This window comes from Corvus moneduloides, chromosome Z (genome assembly GCF_009650955.1).
Source record: "Corvus moneduloides isolate bCorMon1 chromosome Z, bCorMon1.pri, whole genome shotgun sequence".
NCBI classification, from domain to species: Eukaryota; Metazoa; Chordata; class Aves; order Passeriformes; family Corvidae; genus Corvus; species Corvus moneduloides.
Window position 1 is genome coordinate 70821566 of NC_045511.1, and position 12295 is coordinate 70833860.

Below are 12295 nucleotides of genomic sequence, written 5' to 3' on the forward strand. Positions count from 1 at the left end.
GACTGGGATAACGGCAGCACTGCTGTGCTAGGGCAGCAAAAAAAAAATGACCTGAACAAACCTTCCCAATGTTTTGGGGGCCAAGTATGTTAGACATGCCGCTGCTGTGTCCACACAGACACACCAGTCTGAACTGTCCTGTTCACAGCTATATCCCTATGCTCTACTCCTATGAAGAAATGCTTTTTGTTTTCTACAGTCTTTTGTTACTGGAATAAGCCAATTTGGTTCTGGCAGAAAAGCCTTTGGAAACGAGGTAAACAAAGTTGCCTGCAGGTCATTATCCCTCTGTGTTAGATGATCATTTACATGTACCAAGGTATATGCATTTTTGTGGAAGCAGTCAAGCAGAGGAGGCAACAGCCACCTCTCCTTCCTGTTTCAGTGCTACTTTCTTAGCTAATGAGGTGTGTGGAGAGAGAAATTAAGTAATTTCTAATGTGCAATTCAAATATTGGGCCAAAGTCCGTCCTTCCTTCCGAATTCCTTCCTTCCGAATTCCTTCCTTCCGAATTCCTTCCTTCCGAATTCCTTCCTTCCTTCCTTCCGAATTCCTTCCTTCCGAATTCCTTCCTTCTTTCCTTCCGAATTCCTTCCTTCCGAATTCCTTCTTTCCTTCCAGAATGAAAAGAGAAACCCTGCCAAGTTTGAACAAGCCCAGCTGGGGATTAGCCAATGGAATACAGTGCAGCAGGCACCAGACCTTTCTAAGAACCCAGCATCTCCTATGATCTCACTGACTTGCTCTAAACTTCTTTGGGATGGTTTGACCAGCTGTGGTGGTTTGACATTACCTGGACACCAAACGCTCACTAAAGCGACTCAATGCCCTCTTCAACTGGATGGAGGAAGAAAAATACAACAAAAGATTCATGGGTTGAGGTCAGGGTGGGGAGAGAGATCAGTCACCAATTGCCATCAGGTAAAACAGACTCAGTGAAATTGACTGAATTAATTGCCAAACAGATCAGAGTAAAATAGTAAGAAATAAACCCAAATCTTAATACACCTTCCCACACCCCTCCATTATTCCTGGTCTTACCTTAGCTCCCAAATCCTATACCTCCTGCCTGCCAGTGGCACAGGGAGAAGGAAATGAGTGCTACAGTCAACTTACCACATACTGCTGCTCCTTCCCCCGACACTATTCCTCTGCTCCAGCATGGGGTCCCTCCTGTGGGAGACAGTTCTCCATGAACTTCAACATGAGCTCTTCCCATGGGCTATGGTTCTTCAAGAACTGCTCTGATGTGGGTCCCTTCCACAGTGTACAGTCCTTCAGGAACAGCCTGTTCCAGCTTAGGACCCCACAGAGTCACAAGTCCTTCCATGAAACCTGCTCCGGTGTGGCCTTCTCTCTCCATGGGGCTCCTCTCTCCATCTCTCTCCTGCCGGGAGCCTGCTCTAGCATGGGCTTCTCCAGGGTCTACAGCCTCCTTTGGGCATCCACTTGTTCCAGTGTGGGGTGTCCATGGGCTGCAGGTGGCTCTCAGCTCCCTGTGGATCTCCCTAGACTGCAGGGCACATCTGCCTCACCATTGTCTGCACCACGGGCTGCAGCTCTGGCACCTGGTGCACCTCCTGCCCCTTGTTTTTCCCTGACCTTGGGGTCTGCAGGACTGTTTCTCTCCCAGCTGCTTCTGCACAATAACTTATCCCCCATCTTAAATTTGTTATCCCAGAGACACAGCTACCATCACTGATAGCCTCAGCCATGGTCAGCAGTGGGTCCATCCTCGTGCCAGCTGGGATTGGCATCAATGGACAGGGGAAGTTTGTGGCAGCTTCTCACAAAAGCCATCCCTTTAGGCCCCTTCTCCCCTTCTGTGGAAACCTTGGCACACAAATTCAATCCGCCATCCACCACTGCAAGGGAAGAGTATGGGTATTTCAGGGCATAATGTGACAGGGTACTGAGAATGCTGTCCACAGATTCAGCCTAAAGTTCGTAACAGATGTTCCTGTCTGACCCTTGCCACTATGGCATTGCTTATGATAAAAATTACAATTTGAAAGTCTGAGGAACTTGCTACGCCAAACTGCTGAATACAGTCTGCTTCCTCTTCCTTACCTTCCTCTCACATAGGATTGTGTGATTTTTTTATCGTGCAAACGCTGAACACTGAGTGGATTCCCTGTATTTTCTGAAAACGCCACTATGGCACTAACTGCAATGTCTTTTGTTTGCCTTGAAATGGTTTGAGGTGAGGAATAGATGCAAGGGAAGGAAAAGTACTTTTTTATTCAGCTCATGTCTGAAAAAGTTGTCCTATAATGTATGTACCTGCCCAGTGTCAGCTGGTGCGAAAAATCCAAACATGAATGGTAATCTAAGAGCTGCAGCTTGGTGTAAATCTGTGTGCCAATGGGGTTCTATCAATTTGCCTTGATAAATATAGACAATTCTTCTATTTTTATGTCTTCTGCTGCCACTATAACTCTTAGATAGTCTGAGTGACCTTCATGTTGTGGTAGGACAGCTATTGAGGATAAAATTCCTCAGATGTACCAGAAAAACCTAAGAATTTTAGTGTCATCTCTGAGAGACAATCCTGCTTGGGGTGACTTCCAGCCATCAGTGTATCTGAGGTAATACTGGTTGAAACCCTCCCACTGCAACTACGTTCACAGGCTTGTAAAATTCAGCTCAGTTGTAGGGGATGGAACACTGTGAAATATGGTGCCAGGGGCACTAAACTGTTAACACAGATTAATCTTGCGGATATGAATTTTGAATTCATCTCATGACTCCTGAACAGCCAACAGGTGACATTAAGTCGTTAATGCCACAACAAGTGACATTAAGCTAAATATAACAACTTCTTCATAGTTTTAGATAGCAAATATACTGACTGGGTAAGATATTCAGAAATTGGAGGTGGCTGGGAGTAGAAACTTGAATACAATGTGTCAATTCTGTTTTGTTATTTGGGACACACTAAAAGATCTAAGGAGGTCATGTTTAAAAATAGAGTAATAAAATTAGTACAGTGCTGTCTACCCTGCAGGGCTGACATGATCTGACTTGATGAAGCTGCACATACAGAATGGCTTTTATTTTTAGGGCACTCTATCTGGGATAACAATGACTCTGCTGATAGTGAAACAGTGGGTATAGTTTGTCTTGATGGTGGCACTTATTCTTGAAAAGAACAGAAGAGCGTATTTAAGTTGTCAGGCCTTAATTGTTTCATTAGGTGGTGGTACCTTTTGTACAAAAGGAGCAACAGAGCTGCTGAAAGAAAGAATGATGAGCAGCAATTCTAGAAGGGCACAAAGGTGCTGCAGGAGTTACTTCTCTTCCTTTGTTTCTTCCCAGTTCATCTCTGACACAGAGAGAAGTTTCATTTTTTAACATAATGACTGTTATTAAAACCAGCTTGAACAATTTCATGAACACTGTGGTGTATATCTCCCACATTTTTAGAAACAAAAGAAACAAAAAAATTTCATGCCTCTGAATCTGGTTTTTGTGTTTCAACATCTAATTTTTTGACGACAAAGATGACTTGCACTTCTAAATATGTCTTTTGTCCTGTAGGATGCCAAAGTCTTTTTAGAGGCAAAACATATATGTATGAATCACTTCACTTACCCTGTGAAGTTTAACCAACACTGAGGTGTAAACTGTTTGACTGTGCAAAGCAACACAAGAAAACATCTTGAGCTAGAAAGAACATTAATCATATTCAAATGAAATTACTACAGAGCACCCACACACCTGAGAGCCCTAATAACACAGCCTCTAATTGGACAGTGGCACCAGTGTTGACCATCAAAGGTCTGAATTTACATTCTGTCTGAAAGGATGGCTTTGGAGTATACTTATGCTGCAAGAAGTCTGCACATATTTTTCCCTTCCTTGCTGGAAGGTATCCTGAGACAGATTTGATGGAAATCTTTCCCATTGTAAAATAGAGAAACACAGCTAACTTCTCGCTTACACAGACCCAGGAATTCAGAACCTCTCCAACAAAGAGCTGGTTGTATTTCATTACGAAATCTGATCCCAAAGGTAGGTGGTTATTCTCAGTCAAATTATTCCCCCCTCCAGAGTTTTTTCCTCAGCTATAAAGGGTGGAATGTGATTAATGTCTAGTCAACTGCTGCACTTGCTACTCTGGAGAAACTGAAGGGAGGACTTTTCACAGATGTCCTCCTTTATCCTCTGGAGAGGGGATGTCAGTAGCTTGGCTCTTTCTCCTGCGTGGGCTGTGCTTCTCTACCTTTTAAGATAAGTTAGCTGATTTGTTTTGCATTCCACTTTTTAATTAGTTCTTTTTAAGTAGGGAGGCATTTTCTTAGTCCACTTCCATTCTTATCTTCATGCATGCAGACATACCCACAGCCGAGTTATACAAGACTTGAGAGACCCTGGGTCAGAATCTCATCTATAATGAAGATTTGAATACATTGTTTCAACAGTGTAAATCCCTTAAAACCCTTCCTAGCATTCATCCTGCACATGTCAGAGTACTGGGAAAGGCCTGATTGTAGACAAGAGTTTGGCTTTCTGGTACTTGAAGAATGATTTTAAAATCAGCTGTTCTTCTTCTGCTTGGTATGGTGTTTCCCCAGCCTGGTTTTGGTAATGGGTCTCCAAATAGACACAGGGGAAGAAAAGTTTGTTCTTCATCTGCTTTGGAGAGCAAATAGAAGAGCAGAGTGCAAGACAGATGGAGGAATCCTGCAGCTTTGTACCAAATGCCCGCTTCTCACAGACTGAGACTCAGGGCATCTATTGATTTTAGTTCAGTTCCTCACAATTTAAAATCATGAGAGGTCTGAACAGAGCAAGGAGAAGAGGACATTCATCAAATGACATAAAAATTCTCTTGAAACCCTCCTCTGGGAGTCCTGTGCTTGAAAACAGGAATTTTTAGAAAGCTGCTGCAGAGAGGAAAGTAAGTAAAAAGGGGAAAGACTATTGCAGAGAGAGAAAATATGTTCATATAGTACACTGGTATTACCTGTTGCATTTGCATTTACAGTGAAAGAGCATAGGAAAAGAAGGTGAGTTGCAAGAAGAGTTCTTAAATTAGTAGTACAAGGTACTGGGCAGGGTTAGCTTTCTCTAATGAGCTTGCTACATACAAAAGCTGATGTTAGTGTTTTATAGCTCCCTCCACCCAGAGGCCCAAGCCATTAATTTTTGCTTTGAAGTTGGGTAGCAGTTTCTGCCAGGTGATTCACAATGATTCATTGTGTTGCCTAGACCAGTGTGATGCTTACTTGGTAATTCAAAATCTTCACAGTTCTTTAGATCTACATTTTAAATGCTTAAAGTGTTGCACCTTATTAAGGTCTTAGGTTTCTGTCTAAATAGGTGTGAGCATTATTTGGTAGTCAGATTACTCTTATTTATCAAAATGGTTCATGTTGTCCCATGATTAGGAAATGCTTTTGTTACATATCCTACATACTTAGTGTGTGAATCAATCTATAGGTAGTCCTAAGGAGATGATAAATATGCAAATCTATTGAAGTTCAAGTACTGGGAAAGGTGGAGAACGTGATGAGAGCTTGATATATATCAATTAGGCTTTTTTGTTCTTGTGTTCTCTCATTTTCCAGAACAGAACAGAACAGAACGGAGCACATTCTGTTCTGTTTACTTTGTTAATTTTGAACACCTACAATTTTCGGCTTGAAAATTATTCATTTAGTTTTGGACTCACTCTGCTTTTGTTCTGTGCTCTGAATTCTTAAAGGTTGTCAGAGACTGAAAATAGTTCATGCCTCAGACATTGATATAAAGTTTTGCTCATTATAAAGAAGCTACAAACGAAGCTTCCCTGAAGAGTGGGACTTTGAACTGAAAGTCGAACTGTTGATTAGGTAAAGGGAAACGCGTTGTTCAATCATCTCAGGCTGAGGGAAAGGCCAAAGCCACCAGCTGCAGCTATCCCTGGCTGAGTTTGGGGTGGGGGGAGAGCACAGCTCACAGAAGCCGGGTTTACACAGACTCTCCCCAACCGAGGGGGGAGGAGGAGGTTTTGGGTGCATGGTGCAACCTCTGGTGAGAGGCAGTGAGCACCCATCCTCCAATTACACAAACTGGCCCAGCTGTGGAACCCCCAACCCCACGGCCACATGCACAGGACGTTCACGTGAGAGGCTTGGCCCCACAGGGCTGCACGGGATGCAACAGACCCAGAGTCTGCCGTGAGAGACTGACCCCACCCCAGGGGGACATGGCCGGACGTGCCCACCCAGCCTGAGCATGTACACCCTTGGGACTCTGTGCCTTCTGGGGGCACCTTCGCCACCAAGAGACCAGCTGGAGAGGATCAACGGACAACATTGGGATCCACGGAGTGGTGATACTTCCCTTATTCTGTCCCTGTCGCTCTTTCTGTCCCCCCCCACCTATCTTCTACTTCTTTCTTTCTTTCTTTCTTTCTTCCTTTCTTTCTTTCTTTCTCTCTCTCTCTCTCTCTCATATTTACCATCAAATAAAACCCATATTATTGCCACCGGCATATGGTCTCATTTGTACCTTAATTCAGGCAGAGGAATTTTTAAAGAACCTCAATAATAGGGTCTTAACAAGGGTTCATTTCAGAGATTTCTGAACTAGGTTTCTGTGCATTAGATCCTACTGTCCTTGTATCCTTTTCTTAGGATACGTAGCATGGGATTGATGTCCAGATTAAAATATCTGAGTTTAGCGGTCAGCAATAGCTTTTGAACAGTAAACCTAACGTAGGTGCCTACTGTAAGGTCCATGTGTTTTCTAGACTCTGTTGACTACATTCTCATTGACTACAGTGAGAGTCAACAGTGGGGTTTTGGACAGCAAGCCTTCTGCATAGCAGTGACTCAGAGTATTTAGCACTTTGTGCTTTGTGTCTTTGAGCCAAATCGTGTTCTTAGGTGAAGGAAGCTGAAGGTTTGGCGGTTGATTGAGTTGTGTTGCATAAATATTTAGATACCCTAAAGTACCTAAGACATCTGCCTGAAGTGGTAGATGCAGCACATGAGGAGGCCTGCAGCCTTCTGGAGAGACAGATGGACACCAAGTGGGATACAGCATCACATCTGACGTGGCACCAGACATCTAAGGGATGGCAACTGAGTCAGGGCCTTGGAGCCCATTCAAATAGCATCACTCAGCTGGCACTCCTTCTAGAACTAAGTGCCCTTGATCTTCACATTTACACCCATTTTTAAAAAATTAATTCAATGTTTCCTATAAGGAAATCATTACTATTATTATTGTTATTATTTTTAAAATCTTTATTCTAAGACTAAAGGTGGTCGAGATGGTGGAGCACTTTGCTGAGGACATTGCACGTACCATACTTGAATTGAAAGCACTTCATTTGGATGTTGGCAGCTCCTGAGCAGAGCATAACTCACAGCTGAATTGCCTGATGACACCTGTCAAAATTTGATGGCAAAAGACTGTAAACAGATAGCTAATGAGCAATCAGCCTTGAGCCTTACCTAGAGACACAAACCATAGAAAGGATTTATTATTGGGCAATGTGAAATCACAGAAACACGCGATTTCTTACCTCTTCAGGTAAGATTTTTTTCCTTGTGACTTGTTATAATAATAATGTTTTTCTTGGGTGTGCTCTCTCACATACACATGTAAAATATATGTGCACGGGAGTAAATGGGTTTTGGTCACTCTCCACCCAAGCCGCTTGACAAGGCACATGACAACATTCCACGTGATGCAATGGGTCCTCCTCTCTTACATCTGGGTTACAACTGCCTTTCTGTAAACCCTGCCAGACTACCCCAGCCAGTTTAAATGAAGTTATTACCTTTATGACCAAGATGCCTAACAAGACTTATCTTGTTATAATAAGATAACAAGCTGTTGTGAGAGACAGAGAATACCCTCTGCAAGAAGGGTTAAGTCTTTCAGATAGTTTGGGGTTGGCAGCCTGTCCTGGGAGCTACTCCACTGGGACTTCTCCCGTCGTGAAACTATTCTGTAGTCAGCTTCAGTTTTCTCTTCTCTTTTTAAGTGATTAGCTCCTAATTTACAGCTCTTTATATGTTGCTCTTAAGCAACTGTCATCTTCATTCACTTCCTTCAAGTTCTCATAACTGTTCTTTCCTGTGTAGTGCATTAGTCTTTTTCTCACCCTTAGCTACTTCAACATAGACATGCTGCAGCAGAAAAAAATAACTACAGCAATTTTGCATGTTCCAAAGCCTTGGGATGTTAATTTTTCTGTTTTCTCTAAGTTCTTTACATCTGATCTCCATCTCACCTGTTTCTAAAGCATCATCTTTTCAGCTTCATAGAAATTAATTTGACTCAGACTTTCATAGCCTTGACAGATATGCGTTGTTTAATGTGTACTTAATGTTATCTTTCCTTTGACAGCTTCATTCTACTTTTAAAGGAAATTTCAAAACAACAAGAGGGCATAAAAATTCAAAACTAATAACAAAGATCTGTAAGAACTCACTATTTTAAATATACAGAGATACATCCATGAAGCTGGAAAGTAAAAACTGGCAAATATGAAGGAAAACATTTTGAGTGAGAGTTACAGGAGCACCATGAGTTTTAGGAACAAGAAATAGCTCCTGAAGTTGAATGTGATAAATTTAATTACATTATGGAAATGATCTGGTACCTCAAAAACTGAAGAGAATTGCTGTATACCTTTCCTTTCTTTCTTTAAAGTCAGCAGAAAATAGCAGTTGAAAGCGAAGGAAGGAATTCGGAAGGAATTCGGAAGGAATTCGGAAGGAAGGAAGGAAGGAAGGAAGGAAGGAAGGAATTCAGAAGGAAGGAAGGAAGGAAGGAAGAACATGAGCTTCTTAAAAATTTACAGGAGATAGCATGTGGCAATACAATTTTTTTTTCTTGTGGCTGCATAATACAAGTCTGTATATGCATAATATATACATACTTTTCTAATCATACAGTGTGCTGCAGTCATACAATATTAAATTGCAAATGGTTAGAGTAGAACAAAACAAAGACTGTTGCTTAAGTACACATATAAATTACTGCATTCAATGTACTTTTTAAAGTCATCTCACACAGTTGCTGATTGGATAAATTTTATGAAGGGTGATTCGGACTAGAATTTTCAAGGGAATTTAAAAGTAAACAACCATGCCATTTAGCACAGGATTCTGGAGGTGTTAGAAATCTGTGATTTTTTGTGAATGGATTTATTGGTCCTCTAAATTTTTGTCTTTTTTCTACTTTTATGAGGTTACTGCTGGTAAGTTCTCATTGTGTAAAGGAAAATTGAAGGAAAATGTTATCTTTCTTCTAGATCTAGGCTACTGGGAAGTGGCAGGCAGGGGACACAGTTTATGGCAAACATGGAAATGCAGGATAGAGAGAAAATGTATTCTGGGATCAGTTACATGCTCCATCTCTGCATCACATTGCAGTGAGAGCTTGTCTTTTTTCAGCCATTGTAGTACCACTAACTCCCTTGAAGGATTCAGCAGGATTCCAAGACTGAATAACTGAAGTTAACGGCTGTGTCTTTCCATGTTATCTTGAGATGGACTTGCCAAAGCTAATAGCAAGATTCATTTTTTTTTCCTCTATTTGGTCATAGTTTTCTGTAGCTGTTAATTTAATATTTTCTGCGGGTAAGCTACTCATACTTTACTGCACAATTTGACTCAAGAAGATTAAAAATTTAAAATAGCTTAGTGGTGCAATATTTATGAACAAAGAGACTTCTCAGCCAGTGTATGTTGTGCATTGCTCTTTTGTTTTAGTCCAGATTTCATACCATCTCTCGTCAGATCAAACTAGTCTGCAAATAACTGGATGATATCAAGATTCATTGCCTTTTCAGTCTGTAAGGGTTTGGCTGAAGGACTGAAACCACGCCAAATTGAAACCCTTCCCTAGGTCTTCAACAAATAGAATTTCTAGTTACCTGAGTGGATTTTTGTCTTAATGAGAGTCACATTAAGATCTTGAGACTTGGCTCTGCATCAATACAGAGAATTACAGGTACCATTAATGAAGTTCCGGGCTGTCTGAATTTAATTAATTTGTGACATCCAGTTGCCTCTGTCTCCCAATGACTCAAAAGGGAAAAGAATAGCCTGCTCTCCCAATACTAAAATACTGCAAATATATGTTAATTTCCTGCAAGATCTATTTTCAATTGTGAAGAGAAAAGATAAGTTGAGAATTTAAATGCACCTAGCAGGAGACCTATTGATACACACCTACAAAATAAAGACTAAGGAAGTAAACTGCAATAACAAAAATAATGTTACTGAAGAAACATTTATATTAATTCCAATAGTAGTAACAAACTCAACAGCAAAATTTTATTTTCTTCTCTGTTCACAAATGCTTTTTCAGTGTTATCTTCCTAGAGGTAAATGAAATTGAAAAACATGCTTGAAAGATTTCCTGTCTGTGTAAGCAACTCAGTAAGCTACCAACCAGGCTATGGAAATGTTCAGCTGTGGGACACCCCCTGAGGAACTTGGATGCTGTAGTGGTTTGGTCCAAGATACTCATTACTGTTTATCTTCTGCGAGGTAAGAATTAGGAGAAATGCAAACCAGGCACCAAACTTGAAAGAATATAAAGAAGTTTATTAACAGACCTAAAAGAGGAAAAAAAATTATACCACCTTCAGAACTCTTCTCCTCCCCCCACCTTCCTCCCTTCTCCCACTGACAATGTAAAAAGACAACCCTTGAGAAGTTCAGTCTGTTTACCACTTCCATAATAACCTTGTTCAGTCCATTTAGGAAGAGGAGTCTCTCTGCTCGCATGTGAGTCCCTTCCCCCAACTTGCAGCTTTTCCCGCAACTGCTTTCGAGGGTCCACTCTTGAAGTTTTTTTTGGGGTACAACTTTAAGGTTGAGCCGTTCAGAAACAAAAGTTCTCTTCACCCATCTCTGGGAGCATTTCATCTCTAAGAACAGAGGCCCTCCTCCTTCCCTGGGAGCAAAGGGTCCTCCTCATCTTCATCTTTAGGACTATCTCTGGCAGCATCTCTAGGAACTGAGGTTTTCTCCTTTCCCATGTGGAGCAAAAGTCCTCATCTGGTCCATCTCTCCCTGTCCAAACTTCTCATGAAATTACAGCAGCGTCAGCATCTGCCTATCTCAGCTCAGGTGCTTTTGCTTACGAGTTGAACACTCCACCCCCCATACCTTCATGAAATCACAACGGGATACTCTGATATATCATAGCTTCATAACAGAATTTCAGCTTTAAGCATCTCCTCTTTCTCTTCCCTCAGGTTTTCAGCTCTTCACAGCACTAAAAGGGTTAATCTCACCTCAGCCTTGCAGCTGGAATGTGGCTTATCGAAGTGGAGAGGGAGGTGGAGCTGGGCCACTCCGGCTGCCCACAGCAGAGCTGTGGAGGGGGGCTGGTTCCACGGCTGGAACAGGTCCATCGGCTCCAGGATGGCCGTGGCCCGGCCCGGCCTGGCCTGACCAGGGCCTGGCTGGGCCCGCTGGCCCCTGCACAGGGCCCGCAGCCACCTGTCCCAGCGCCAGAAACGAGACAGAGAGACTCTGCCTCAGGGTTTACTATTCTCAAGTGTGCATCACATAGGCGGTCACAATTTTAAGTGGCTCAAAGAATTGTCCATATTCAAACTGGCCAGCTGATAGGTTCTGTCAGGTCATAGAGGAAGCTGCAAGCACCCCTTTGCAGAACATCACTTCTGGGACTACACTTGCTAACCCATGACAGATAGATGTGATATACGTCTCCACAACAGCTTCGATGTGCTTGAAATTTTTTTCCCTTTGTTCTTAAAATTAAAGAAATTAGGCTGAAATAAACAACCCAAAAACATGTCGAAACCCCAGCAACAAACAGTCCAAGATAAAAGATCTGACTGGCCCATGCTAGGCACTTTCTTTTATCAGCTTTTATTCTTTGTGTTCATGCAAGTACTTCTCAAATGTACTGAACAAGGAAAATCCAGTGTTATCTCTTCAGAAGGAAAGGTAAGCAGTAGATACAAAAGGTGCTGTTTGATTGGCCTCTTCCACACTATGTTGCTGAAGTGTACTTTTAATGTATTGTTGCTAAACCTAAAACTGTCTTAAAATTGAAATTAAGGAAAAGAAGCTGTATAGACCACAAGCAGAATTCTACATCAAAAAAGCTGCCAAAATATGATCTGTCCCAGGTTTCAAGCAAGGCCCTGGGGTGAGCATGTAGTTGATGGTATGGTCCTGATTTCTGGAACAGTCTAATGACTAGCCTCAGGTAGACCCTGTTTTTCTTCCCTTCCTATTCACTCATGCACCCTGAAATTCTTTAGTATGCTAGTATCATCACTCCTTTTGAAAGCTTCTTGTG

The 12295-nt window shown here is 42.0% G+C and overlaps 1 long non-coding RNA gene across 1 annotated transcript in view; it reads left to right on the plus strand.

The window, feature by feature from the left end:
• The first annotated feature begins 3773 nt into the window (after nucleotides 1-3773).
• Nucleotides 3774-12295, plus strand: part of LOC116438429 — a 36454-nt gene continuing 27932 nt past the window's right edge. Inside the window, exon 1 of the long non-coding RNA XR_004237732.1 lies at nucleotides 3774-4015. This is a non-coding gene — a long non-coding RNA (uncharacterized LOC116438429). The remainder of the gene's footprint in view (nucleotides 4016-12295) is intronic.